Here is a 15097-nt window from a genome sequence, read left to right on the forward strand (position 1 = left end):
CTGCAAATGATCATTTTCATTCATCTTTGTCGTCTAAATATTGTAAAAGGTCAACACAGATTCCAAGAATCCAATGAGATGCTTCAAATTGCTCTTTTCGTCCAACCTGCAGTCCACAACTCAAATATATTCAGTTACACGGAATACTTTACCACAAAATCACCATCTGTGTATCAGTTACTCACCACACAACTTAGGAGTTGTCTTTGATCCATATCTAAACTTCAATCAGCACATTAAGGGCGTTGTTCAATCCTGTTTTTTTACAAATCAGAAATATTTCCAGAATCAAACCAATACTCTCCAAAAACATAGTTGAACAAACTCATTTGCTCCCCCCTCGACTACTGCAACTCCCTATTTACTTGTCTTAACTATGCCTCTGTTAACAGTTTACAATTGCTACAGCATGTGGCAGCACGGTTCTCACAAACCCTCAACGTAGGGTACATATCACCCCAGTCCTGGCTGAATTACACCAGCTCCCCGTTCAGTACAGAACTCAGTTTAAGGTTCGATTAATTACATTCAAATCCCTACACGGTGTGGCTCCGTCTCACATTTCAGAGCTCTTAACCCCCTGTTGTGCTCCAAGATCTGTCAGATCAGAAAACCAAATGTTGTTAAGTCCCACGGTCCAGACGTATAACAAAGGGCAATCATGCTTTTACTATTTTAGCACCAAAGTTATGGACAAACTCCCCCTTATTATCAAATCAGCTGACTCAGTTCCCCAGGACCCACCTGAACAGACTGGTATTTATAATGTTATATGATTATGAAGGTGTGTATGTGTGCTTATGTACGCATATATTCATGTGTGTGTGTGCTTGTATGTGTGTTTATGGGTATGTGTGCATGTATGTACATATGTGAAGCCTTTATGTGTATGTATGCGTATAGATGTGTATGTTCAGATGTATGTTTGTGTTTGTATGGACATATGTGTATAAGTTTCTGTATGTATTTTATGTATATGTATAATTTTAAAATTCCATTTTCTGTGGATGACGTTCTTTTATTTCTTTGTTTTTCATACTGTATGGTACTGCAAAGCACTTCATAACTCTGGTTTAGGAAAGCGCTACAGAAATAAAGTTGAATGTGGGAGTCCTCGAATGGAATGGGAGCCCTTCTGTGAGAAGTTTGCCTGTTCTCCCTGTGTCAGCGAGGGTTTCCTCCAGGTGCTCCAGCTTCCTCCCACAGTCCAAAGACATGCAGGTTAACTGGTGACTCTAAACTGTCCGTAGGTGTGAATGTGAGTGTGAATGGTTGTCTGTCTCTATGTGTCAGCCCTGTGATCGTCTGGTGACCTGTCCAGGGTGTACCCTGCCTCTCACCCAGTGTCAGCTGGGATAGGCTCCAGCAAATGTCTTGTTTTTGCGTTTTGTGTGGACCCCAGGAGGAGGAGTTGTTACTGCGGTAACGACTAATGGGGACCCTGAATAAATAAATAATAAATGTGTTTCCAACTGTTGGATCTCTCAGCTCTTATTACTGTCCCACATATACTGAGTATATGACATGTGACAATGAGAGAAAGAGTTTTATATAGGTACAGCTATAAAAAGATGCAGCAGATTCAACAGAAGTAAACTATCATTTTCAACTACTGAGATATCACTACTGACACATTCAAGTCTTGAGCTGCCTGTCCAACACACACTCTCTTGGAGTCTGCCCCTGTTTTACTCCTCCTCTCTCTCATTCTTCCCTCACGGCATTCCAAGCGGGCAGCAAAAAAACAAGGAGTGCCTGTTGTGCAATCTAGAGGTTTCATTTCTCCACTATGAGCCAATGACTTGCTGCTCTCCTGGGAAAAAAACAAGCAATGACAAATAAGGATTTCAGCATGAGAATATTTGGCGTGGGTGGGACCTCTGAAGATTTTTTCCGAAGCAATCAGGCTACTATAAACACCCATTCCAGTTTCAAAACCGGAAGAAAAGCTCCACTTTTTCATACCTGATCAACGGGATGCTCAACCTGCTTTGCCCGAGGGCCACTTTTGCACGGTGACAGGAGGCCAGAGGCCAGTTAGTCCACAAACATCAAAGGCTGTGTATGTAACTTTTAGAAAATCCTCTCTGAGGGTGTTAAATGAACTTCTGTCAGCATCCTGTTGCTCGCGCTTGGGTGCTCATACTTGGTAATCATGAGCGAGTACCTGGGCATCGGCCAAAACAGTGACAAACACAAGGCTGAACTTTGTTGACTGTCATGTTGATAGAAGGCTGTATCTGCAATGTGCCTACATTTCATTTGGACCATTGGCTCCATGACACTAAGTAGCTTTACCGTTTGCAAATTACATCATCAGCTGACGAGCAACTGTGGCGAGCAGCCATGTAGAATAGAGTGCCCCAAGAATGAGTCCTAAAACCAGGAAATGAGTTAGCATTTTACCTTTCCCAGTTTCCTCGTCTCAAACTCAGTGGGTTTTTGGTTAGATGCCTGACACTTTAAGGTTTTATGTGCATTAAAAAAGTTGGTTGCTAACAAGTAGCTAGGCTAACCAAACGTCCTCTTTTGCCCGGATATGTCCACTTTTCACATCCCGTCCGGGGCGTCCGGGGGTTTTTATAAACTGATGATAATGTCCGGTTTTACGTGTGTTTGTGTGTGTGTGTGTGTGTGTGTGTGTTAGAGTGCGGCACGGGCCGCATATTTCTGTCCGAATCCGAACCGAGCCCGACATTATTTAATGACCAAAGCACTGAGTTTGTGTCACACAGTTGTTACAGGCTATTTAACAGGCCGGGCGTGCGCTGTGGGTGCTCAGCGGAGAGGGACACCTCCGTGTTTGAGACGGGAGCGGGAGGCGGGAGGTCCAACGCTTCCAGCGAGAGGAGGGGGAGAAATAAAACAAAATAAGATAAAATAGGAAAAACCTGTCTCCCTCTTTTATTTTATTTTCAGCATTTAATCAAGGCGGAGGCGGGCGGCTGGAGGTCCGAGACTTCCAGCGAGGGGAGAGGTAGAAGCAAACAGCCAATGTGTGTCTGTGTGTGTTATGTTCAGGTGTTGTCACGTAAATAACAGTGCCCAAGCAATAAACAGGACAGACAATAGGATTTTATTTATTTTTACACTACATTTTCACTGAAAGCTGACCGAATCTGACCCGAGCCCAAATACAATTTATAGCTACATTTTTTACCAAACCCGGCCCAACCCGTCGGGTACAGTTCGGCTCGGATCGCCACACTCTAGTGTGTGTATGTGTCCCATATCTATAGGGGCCTATCTGAATTTCTGTCTTTGAGAGATATTATTTTGTAATATAACTGAATTTTCTATCCATACATATACATTTTAAATATATTAAAATTATAAGGCATCTTTGAGTAAACTGCGAGTATCATTTAAGTAGGCTTTGTCGTGGCCGGGCCGAGTGTCCTCTTTTTTGGAAATCAAAATATGCTCACCCTAAAGTAGCTAAATGAGACTATAGAACGTTTTCATGCCGAATATGGCTGACAGCCTTGTTGCGGTGGCGACGTTAAATTACGCGACCTCTGTATAGTTGATAGCCTAACATTAGCTTTTTCCTTCTGACTATTGAATTTAGGCTTCAAAAATCATGAAAACGGTGTTCGTGTATGAAAAGTTTCAAAACAAAAAAAGTTTGCCACAGGGATTATTTTCAGCAATATTCCAAAATCTGATTGGCTTAGTCGACAGCACCAGTGTGACGCTCACTTCCACGTCAGCCTACAGTAAAACCTCATCTGGAGCCCCCTGTAGCTAAGTTACAGCTAGCTTACGTTAGCTCAGGCTGCGGTTAGCTTATTTGCCGCTACTGCATCACCTTGATTTGTAAGCGCTTTGCACCAACATCTTTTATATTGTTGGCTAAATCAACACTGATCTCTTAACATAAATTAGTATTATTTATCACGTTAGCTGGGGAAAAAATTTGGCGAGCTAGCCAACTAACCAATGAACTAAGATAGCATTTTGCTAGTGATAATAGCAAGCAAGCAACCCAAGGTAGCCAGCTAGCTGTAGGCCTGACTAAGCTATGCCGCATTGATCTGGTGTTGGTTGCTTTGTAATGTTAGCTGAAGTAATTTGCAAAAGAAAAGGTAGCTAATTTACCAGCCAAATCAGCCCTGGAGACTGGATGAATTAGATGATGTTTATCACCCAGGACAGGATTTTGCTGTGTTAGCTAGCTTCCTTTTCAAGCCCCGGGGGCACTGACATCATGACAAACATGAATGATACAACAGACGTCAGCTCAGACCTGCAGCCGCTGTAGCAACTCAAATCCAGCCAGCACAAACCCCAGCACTGAGTTAATGTTGGGCTGAATTCGACCTGTCGCAGGGCCCTATCTGAAGGTCCGTCTCTATTGAGCCGCCGCTGCGAGATGTATTTAGCGAAACAGCACGTGTGATGTGGTGGGTGTCGGTTGTTTGTTGATACTAGTGGACTCCATTTCTTAGCTAAAGATGGCTACTGTTTCACACTGTTAGTGCTGTAGCAGAGTTAAGCAGAGGCAAGGCATATGATGTTACATCCTTTTGACTTTCTGGAAAATTCGGGCTGAGCTCTGCACATAGAAGTCAGTCCACAGGCTGCTGGAGGCGAGCGAGACAGTCGAGGAAAGACTCAGTTTTTCGGTTACATTACAGCGACAATTACTATCAGTCAACTATCAGTATGTATGATGAATGCATTGCCTGTTTCAGCCTGTTTGCTGTTCTTCTCACTCATTATTGCAAAGAGGCAAATCTAGTCGAAGCAGCCTCACGCAGGTCAGGTGTCCGCAAGATCCTTCCCTGGTACTTTTTATTTGATAAACAAGATGTATTTTGATGCTTTTTAATGTACTCTGGCACCTTATTTATACAAAAACTCCAGTGTGAGTGCATCAGAAAATAGTCGAAGGACCACCTTGATCTCTATCGTGGGCCAGATTTGGCCCATGGTCCACAAGTTGAGAATCACTGCCTTATCACCTTATCTCCATTTTCCCGCACAGATGTACGGTACAGTATATCTCATGTCCTGATTCCTTTTCAGATAACGTGGCCGAATAAAGACGACGTATTTCTACAATTTAACAGCTCACAGAAGCATTAATCTTTTATTTGACGAAGCACCACAGTCAGTTACTCAGAAACACGTTAACTGTCCTTGAGCGTGCTTTGTACCCCAGCAGCAGCTATAATTGTAAAGCAGTCTCTCACTATGTTATCTCTGCTGTTCAAGAGACCATTGTTCACACAGCATGCATTAATCATTAATAAAAGACTGTTGCCATATCTCTGTCCAACGCACAAGACTCTGTTCTTCAGACTGCTGGTCGTGCTTTGTTTGGTTGCTTTTCAAAGTTAAGCTAAATACTAGTTTGATATTCTGTCTGTGAAACATGTAATATAACGTCAAACAACTGTTGCTTTGGGAGCTTATGTTTTGCTTACCATGCAAATTATTCTCAGCATGATCACGGCAGCGTTTAGCCTTTATAATTTCTCATAATGTGCAGGAAATGTGGACTAGATATTGCTGCGACAACACAATGTGTTACCTTTGATGTTTTCTTGGGTGCGACTAAACAGACAGAAACCATAACCGAGGAAGGATCAGAAACTTGTCTCATTACTTCAATCAAAAACATGAGGAAGTCACTGTCCCAGGAGGAAATAGAGGAAACTGTAGATGGGAAAGATTAACTACACCCAGGCTGAATAATCTTACTACTGTGGATTTGAAAATCTTATCTGTGTGATGTTGCAGTGTTGAACAATCTCCCCTCTGGTGTTGAGCTGCAACTAACAATTATTTTCATTGTCAAATAATCTGTTGATTATTTTCTTGATACATTGAATAAATTGTCAGAAAATGGTGAAAAATGTCGAACAGTGTTTCTGAAAGCCCAAGGTGACATCCTCAAATGTCTTGCTTTGTCCACAGCCCAGAGATATTTAGTTTACTGTCATAGAGGAGGAAAGTAACCACAAAATAATGACATTTAAGAAGCTGGAATCAGAGAATTTTCAGTTTAATTTTCTTAAAAAACGTCCTAGAACTGACTAATCCAGTATCATATTAGTTGTCGCTTAATTTAATAGTTAACAACTTATCGATTAATCGATGCAGCTCTACTCTTGAGCTCATCATCGTCTCTACTTCCAGCTCAGTACTTTGGTACAACTCCGAAGTACTTGTGCTTCACTTAAATATTTGAATTTTCCGTTACTTTATATCTAGGGCTGTTAGCGTTAACACATCAACTGCGATGCGATTAACGCCTGAACATAATGCATTACATTTTTTTGATAGCGTTAATAGCTATAGGCAGCTGAGTTTTAAAGCAAAGTTAGAGAGATGATACTGGTTTCTTATGAAACTAGAAGACCGAATGAATCCAGTGGTGCCAGCAATGTCATGGTAGGTTCTCAGGAAGTAACACTCTGAGGTTAAGCTAAATATTGGCGAGGGAAAAATCCAGGTCCCTTGACTTCTAACCTCAAGATATCTGAATTAAAATGGGTTCTGTGATTCCCCATGAGTCTCCCCTTTACAGACATGTCCACTTTCTATTAGTCCCATATAGTTTCGAGCACTAGAAAAACTTATATTACGATTAATCGTAAGTTCAAATAAAGGGTGCGATTAATCATGATTAGTCACAGTTTAAAAAATGATTTGTTTGACAGCACTATTTACTGAACTACATTTCAGAGACAAAATTTGTCAGTTTTACTCCACTGCATTAATTGGACAGTAACACTTTTCAGATCAAGATTAGCCCCATGATCAAGAGATAGCCCCATGTGTTTTTCATCTATTTCCTTTTAATCTAATATATTATTGCATTTCACAATATTCATTTCTTGTGTGCACTAGTCTGCAATTGTTTTATGTTTTACAATTATATTGTCTTATCAGCTTGTCAGTCATGTGTAAAGCACATTGAGTTGCACTAACCTGTCTGACGGTGCTGTAAAGGACAGGTTCACATGTTTTCAAGTCTATATTGTACTTACAGTATCAAAGTAAAAGTACTTATTGTGCAGTAAATTGCTCCCTGACAGTGTTTTCCTATTATATCTTATGTCTACTGGTGAATATTTCTGCTGCATTAATGTGTATGTTGCATTTTCCTGCTGTACATGTTTAAGGCTGTGCTCATTTTAACTCCTTTATGTACTGTTGGGTAGTTTAATTTACAGCAATGCATCATATTGCATAAGATCATTGTATGTTTGTAGTATCTGTCCTGTGAGAACCACATTATCTCTTATGTCGAGTTTTTATGGTGTCAGAAAAATCAGCCCTGTTGTCAGCTTTGCGATGATTTTTAAAGAGTTTATTTTACTTAACCTGCTCTGATCCCCCATTCATTCCAATGGACATAACTTTTCTGGGATGTCTAGATCTATGATTACTGTCATCTGACTCCACCTAGATGCACAGACTCATTTAATGGGACATCTATAAGCCAATCACAGTGTTCCACATCTTCTAAAGTGGACTGCAGTAGAGCCACGCCCCATTTTTTAACAAGCATGGCTGACCGTGAGGCAAGGAGGAAGCACAAGGCACATTTCAGTCTATTAATCATATTGTTTAAGTACATCATTTTTGTTTAAACCGTTTTAAGGTAAACATGAGATGTTATACTACTTACACATCATATAAAAGATTTATAACTTTTACTGAGGATTTTTTTTTTTAAAATGTCAGTCCACGAATGGATAGTGGATATAAATGTCACCGAAAAATGAACAGGGAAATACTGTTCTGATTTTCTAATGATACAGTCAGCTTATAATAATGAATTATATTAATTATGTGCACAGAAGATTTATCTCAGGAGGTTTTTGAATACTGTTTTCAGGTAATACTTTAGAGAGTGAGGATAGTAAGTTACAAGGACAAATACAAAATTTACATGCAATGTGTTTATTATTATTAGCTAACCTTCATTCAGTCATTCATTCATTCATTCATTCATTCATTTTCCGTAACTGCTTGTCCTGTTAGGGGTTGCAGGAGGCTGGAGCCTATCCCAGCTGACATTGGGTGAGAGGCAGGGTACACCCTGGACAGGTCACCAGACTATCACAGGGCTGACACATAGAGACAGACAACCATTCACACTCACATTCACACCTACGGACAATTTAGAGTCACCAATGAACCTGCATGTCTTTGGACTGTGGGAGGAAGCTGGAGTACCTGGAGGAAACCCACGCTGACACGGGGTGAACATGCACCTTGGGTTTATATAAAGTTGTGTTTTAAGACGATTCTTGAAAATCTCAATGGTGGGGGAGAATCGGATGGCAGAGTGAAGAGGACTCCAGAGCTTTTTGGGCAGCGACAGAGAAAGCCCTGTCCTCGTAACCGTTAGTCCTGGATCTCAGGACAGACAGGGGTTTTTGATCAGATAATCTCAGTTCTCTCATGGTGTGACACGGGGAGAGGAGCTCTATAATGTAAGACGGGCGAGGCTGTTAAACACTTTGTAAACAAACATCAGAATCTTAAAATGTATCCTGTAGCTAACAGGCAGCCAGTGTGGGGAGGCAAGAATGCATGTAATGTGCTCCCTCTTTTTTGTCCTTGTTAAAACTCTTGCTGCTGCATTTTGAACTAGTTGAAAACGGGATAAACAAGACCGAGTAATACCAAAATATAACGACTTGCAATAGCTGTGGCGAGAGGAAATAAAGGCGTGGATGACGTTTGGAGATTGACTGCATGAAACTTAATTTTTCTACATGATTGATTTGTCTGTCAAACTTAAATTCAGATTCAAACATGACTCCAAGATTTTTAACATGCGATTTATGTTTTAGGTGTGCAAGGTCATCCAGTGGGCCGGATTGGACCCTTTGGCGGGCCGGTTCTGACCCCTGGGCTGTATGTTTGACACCCCAGATCTATTGGGATGCCTAGAAAAAAATAAGACATAATAGAGTATGCTAATCAAAGTTTTGGGGGATTTTTTCCAATGATTTTTGAGTGCATTTAAAGCAGAGATCCACCATTACAATATTTTTTGTGGATTCTGAGCGGGTTAAGAAGTAGCAGGAATTTCTGAAAACATACAGGACTACTTCATCCTTCAGTTTATCACAGACATTCAATACATCTGAATATGGTTTTCACCAAAACTGTAATCCGACAGTGATGCTACAAACATATGATGACCTTGCTGTAGATTAAACTACCCAACAGTATATAAAGGAGTTAAAATGAGCACCCACAGCAGTAAATGTAACATACACATTAATGCAGCAGTAATGTTAATCTAAAAAACAGCATATATAATATTAAAACACTGACAATAAGTGCATTTAAATTTACTTTTCAGTTCACTTTACTGACCACAGATTTTCACTGCAGGACCTTTCCTTGCTGTGCAGCATGTTCACAGTCTGGTATGAGTGCTCTCTCTGAGGTAAAGGACCTGAACACTTCTCCCACCACTGGGTGTCTACCCCTGCAGTGTTGTGTCCTCATGAATGACGCTGCAGCTCTCACACTGCTGCTCTCTGGCGCCCCCTGTCTGCCCTGCTGTCCGCCTGTCGTCTCCAGTCATTCACAAGCACAGAGCAGATACTAAGCGCCATCCACTGGCAGACACACTGAATGGAAACTTAAGTGAGTGGGAGAGATCTCTCAACATCGGTCACTGAGTTCACGAGTTACTTCACCGCCCTGTCTGCTCGTGTGCTTTAAAAAATAATGTCCCTAAACACAACACACAGCAGCTTAAAAACACTTCCGCTGCGACACACACTGACTCCACAGTCTTACCGTCTGTCTTTGGAAACGCGTTTCTGCAGTCGTTTAAAACACGTCCCCTCCTTTCCACGGTCACTGCTGACCTTTCAAAATGTCGACAGTCGAGTTAATCATGATATTATCCACTGGGCCGGTTTTTCCTTTGCACGAATCGGTGAGGGTGAACTCCTCTGAGCCGAGCAGGCAGCCGACAGCCACCTGCAAATCAACACACTTGATTAGACTGCCAATCTGTGCTAATTACAATGCAGCCTATAGGCGCCACCTGGCGACCATAATTAACGCTCCGCTCCTGCTCAGATCAGCTGATCGTGGGTTTGCAGTGAGGGCAGGTGGAGTTAGACAACATTAAACACACACTAAATGGAAACAGACTACTAAAGTAAAGTGAGTTACTACATATAGGTCTATAGTGACTTACTTTGATTATTTCCATTTTATACTACATTACACTTCTACTCCTCTATATTTTACATCTCAGAGGCAAATAATATACTTTACATTTATATTACAGCTATAGTTACTGGTTACTATTGGTTATCATAATTATAATCCAATAAAATAACACAGGCGTAGTGAATGCATAGGCATACTTTTACTTTTTGTGTTTTGAATGTAGGACTTTTACTTGCTGCACATAATTTTTACACTGTAGTATATAATATATATTTGTAACACATGACATACATGTACATATGAAATATTAATATTGGAAAAAAAAGTTGCTCTTTATCAGAATAAACTGTAGGTGTGCAGCAGTTATTTTCTGTGTACGGCTCATTTAGAAATGTTTATTTTCAAATATGGGATTAGTGGTAATTTATTTAGGGTATTTATTTATTCATTGTTCTTTTGTTTATATATATATATATTCATATATTTGTTTTACCTTAAGATGATTGGCATGACACAGAAATACAAATTAACTAACTAACTAAGCAGTGGCGCCCCAAAGTGCAGGGCAGTGGGGGCCATGGCCCCTCTAATACAATTGCTGCCCCCCACCCCGGTGAAAATAATTGACTCTTTGCTAAGTCCCACCCCTCAAACCCAGACTGGCAAGTCATAGCGTAGCATCGGCCAACTCCATCAAGACTCCGACAACAACACAGCTGTGCTCCATTGACTCTCATGCAGTAGTGTCAGATTTCAAGCTAAACGTTGTGCCTGGGGCACCAACACATTCTCACTCTGACCTCGTCACATATTGACGTGCTTGGTCATGGACTTTCCACGTCCATATACAACATGCAAGGTACCCTGGGTGTGTTGGTTGTTAATGTTCTGGGACACCGTGTCAAGTTCTGCCTGTTACATGCATTGTCTTCTTTCAAGATACACTTCTGTTGTCACAGGAAATTTAACGTTCACATACAGTCTCTTTCAAAATAAATGTACTACGTTGGTACGACACCGGAAACTGACATTTTTTTTCCTTCAAAAACTAACACACATGGTTAGGTTTAGGAAAAAAGAACTGGGTTTGGTTTTAGAATCTTACGGGACACGAACAGCGCTCTCTTGGGTGAAAGTCAGGTGAAAGTCACTTTTACACTGTGATCTGTAGCCTATAGTTCGGCTTTAGCTTCTAACTATCTTTGTCTTTTTAACCTGTTGTTGGTGCTGAGTCAGTTTGACATCCTGGATATATCCTTCAAACACAGACTGTAGACCCCTCTGTCTGCTTCTCTCTGGAATCACTGGTTCATTTTTCCAGAAATATGATAATACTTCTTCAGGGAGTGCAGTTAGTTACAGTGTGGGCTGCATACTAACTCCAACAGCTTGACGGACCATGACTAAGGGGCGGGGCTTAGCGAAGGGTCATTTGAAGGCCAATATTACTGTCTATAAGAGGCTGTGGTGTGCTTATTTTTCAAGCTACTGCCAGTGTAGTGGTATGCTGTGAAAACTAGACAACCTAAAAACATTTATTGGTACCAACCATGTTGGCAAACCTTTTCAGACAGGAGTCTAAATAATGCTCAAAATTAAATTTTGGTGTGAGAGCAAGTAGCATAGTCATCTTCAAAGCTGACCTTGTCCTATCTTACAATCAATGTACTTCTTCAAATTAAAGCTTTATATTTGTCTTTTTATGGAAACGGACAACCAGCCTATTTGACGAATAATGAATCGCCTAACACATGTATAGATACATAACATGTTAAAACAGGATTATTGTGGAACTCAAAATGTTAGCTGTGGCGGTATAAGTCGATGCACATCAGGTATTTAGTAATATTCATTTTAAAAGAATAAACTAAAGTATATCAGTGTGTGATCCCTTAACTCTCCATAGATCCTTTTCCTGTTAGTAAACAGCATGATGTTTTTTAGTGGGCGGGGCTTAGCTGGAGGCAAAACAATTCTCCACAGACATTAGCTAGCGCTAGCTAGCTAATGTCTGTTGGCTTGTTTTAGATGATGGAGGAAGATGATGTGAGTGGTGCATTCAGAAATACTCATTCTGAGTGCCGGAGCGCACTCTGACACAAACTGGACCCTTCGTAAATTCAGAGTGCTGTCTGAATGTACGTTCCTATGAAGCCTACAGCCCTGTGGGAGAGAGTCCTGTTTTGCCTCCAGCTAATAAAATTACGTCATTGTGACGTCGGCCCTAAAGGGGTCTGTAATGACATAGTTTTCAACTAGCCTACAAACGACAACAGCAAAAGCAAATTCCTGAAATTCAGTTATGGCTTTTGGTTTTGGTTTGTCACCCCAAGATTTTCACTGGCCCTATATAGCCACCCCTGTTAAATATTTCTGGGGGCGCCACTGTAACTGAGTAACTAAAAATAGGTCATGGACTGTGAGTAATCTCAAATACACAGAAATCATAAATTGGTCATAGCTCCTAAGTCCCTTTTTGTCTCTTTGCCACACTTCAGACACCTGTTATCACAACATTATCAATACACTTGGTTGTCAAAACTTTAAAGTAAACACAACAGCAGTGCTATTTATTTTGCTCAGGACCCCCCGAAGAGCCCTCAGAGGCCCCCCTGACTCCATGAACCCCACTTTGGCAATGATTGATACACTGACCTGCACTGGGTTTCACATGAATTGATAATTTAATTAAACCAGCAGCCAGAACAGCGCCATACAACTATTCCTCAAGGCAACTATACCAGCATGACTGCCACTATCAAGCTGTACAGATGGCCCAGTTGAATAGTGCAGTCAGTTTAATTCCCCGCGATCCCAAACTCATTCTAAACACAAACAAAAAAAACACAAATTAAAAACAAGTCAAGTGTGCTGCCGGAGATATTTTACAGAGCTCTTCGTGGATATGCTTATCATTATGTAACAGCTGAGCATGAATTTTACATGACCTATGTTACTGAGCTGTAAATGGTTTGTTTACATTCCTAATGGTCATAAATGATGGAACAGGACTGTGGGTCACTTAGAGGCATCCTGATGAAGAGAGAACAAGGCCTGAGAATGTGCTGTGATTGTAGCCTGCTCTGGTACTAAAAGTGTATCTTCAGGGCAGTATTAGTTTGTCATCTGTTACTCTGAAATGATTGTATATAATAAAGATGGTCGTATGTTGAAGCGTCGGTACAAAACTGCGCCCTTTAAAGTGTGCTGTTAGGACAACCGAACCCACGAGAATGACCTTGAGAAAAACAGTAATCGTGTTTCTGACATGGTGGTAAGTATAATAATAATAGTGTCGTCAAAAAGATCAGTCTCTGAATAAAATACAGTTGTGGAAGAAGTAGTAAGATCCTTGAATAAAAGAAGCAACACCACAATTTTAAAATACTCCAATAAAATCGCACTAGTGCCACATTAAAATCAAAATGTCATCTCATGATGCTGAACTGACCCTTTCGGAGTGTTATGTATATTTTTTAATTATCATCATCAGCATTTTATTTTTGTAGCTGGCTATGCTGAAGCTATTTTTATTTATCAACTTCGCTCAATTTCATTAGATTTACTTGGCTCAGAGGGTTTGTCAGGGGCAGGATGGATACTATTTTAATATTATCTGGGCTTGCCCTTTATTTTTTCACTTTGACAAGAGCTTGCTTAAGCAATAATGAAGATTTTTTTGGAATAGTAATCAATTGCTTTCTATGTCACATCACAGCTGAGCGAAACCCCAGAAAAAGTCACAGCTCAAGATGAATGTCTCTTTAAAACACTACAAGAAAGCGGTCACATGGCTGCAGCCAAACCCTCCAACAGAGGATGAATGGAGTACCACTGTAAATGCTTGACCACTAGCTTAAGACTATGATATTATCAATATGTAAAATACTGGAAACGATGGACAATATAGGTGCCTGTAAGCTGTAACCCATTACATATGTAATTGAAAGACGTTTTCCTGTAAGAACACTGTATGAAATTGTCTCAAGGCATTAAAACCAACACGAGAGGGACATTTTTTACTTTATATAGTGTTGGACAGTTTAATTGATAACAATGAATCACATTTTATATGATTTTTTTAATATGTTCTTTAATTAAAAACCTTAATCTGCAAAGTAACTGTTAAATATGGCTGTCAGATAAATGTATTGTAGTATAAAGCACAAAACGTCCCTCTGAATTGTAGTGGAGGTACTAAGCAGTGGTGGAAGAAGTATTTAAGTTAAGTTTATTTACGGTAAGTGAAAGTAAAAATACCACAATGTAGAAAAATCCTCTGTTCGGGAATTTTAGCTAAGTAAATACTAGCAGTATTATGTACTTAAAGTATTAAAAGTACTCAGAAGGGGCATATTGGCTTTTTCAGAGTGTTACAATATGTATTAATGTGTAAAAAAACATTTTAATGTTGTAGTTGGTAAAAGTGCAGCACATTTTAATATACTGTTGGGTAGTTTATATATGCTGTGAAATCAAAAGTACTTCTTTTTTTTTAATGTAGTGCGGAAGAAGTGAAAGGAAGCATAAAATGACACTAAAGTAAAATACAAATACCTCAGAATTGTACTTAAGTACACAACACTTGAGTCATGGATTGATTACTGAACAGGTCTACGGGGCTCAGGCCTAGGGCCCCCAAGAGTCAGGGGGACATTTGCGAAATATCACTTAAATAACCGACCACGAGAAGATACAAAGGAACTGCAAAGAGAAACACAACGACCAGTAAAGACACAAAATGACCTCAAAGTGACACAAAACCATAAGAAGATGCACTACAACTACAAAGAGACACAAAGAAGAAGTAAAACCTGCACAAAGTCTGTGTCTTGCTCCTATTTAGGAGAGGTTATGGGGCCTTTTGCATAACTGTGCCCAGGGGCCCATTGTCCCCTAATCCTGTTTAGTTACTTTGCACTGGATTAAG

General features: G+C 40.3%; 1 protein-coding gene across 1 annotated transcript in view; it reads right to left on the reverse strand.

The window, feature by feature from the left end:
- LOC126391270 (lamin-A-like) overlaps nucleotides 1-9802 on the reverse strand; it is a 63116-nt gene extending 53314 nt beyond the window's left edge. Inside the window, exon 1 of the mRNA XM_050045903.1 lies at nucleotides 9784-9802. The gene's annotated coding sequence lies outside the window, so the exon portion shown is untranslated. The remainder of the gene's footprint in view (nucleotides 1-9783) is intronic.
- Between the last annotated feature and the right edge of the window lie 5295 nt (nucleotides 9803-15097).

The sequence above is a fragment of the Epinephelus moara genome, chromosome 6 (assembly GCF_006386435.1).
Source record: "Epinephelus moara isolate mb chromosome 6, YSFRI_EMoa_1.0, whole genome shotgun sequence".
NCBI classification, from domain to species: Eukaryota; Metazoa; Chordata; class Actinopteri; order Perciformes; family Serranidae; genus Epinephelus; species Epinephelus moara.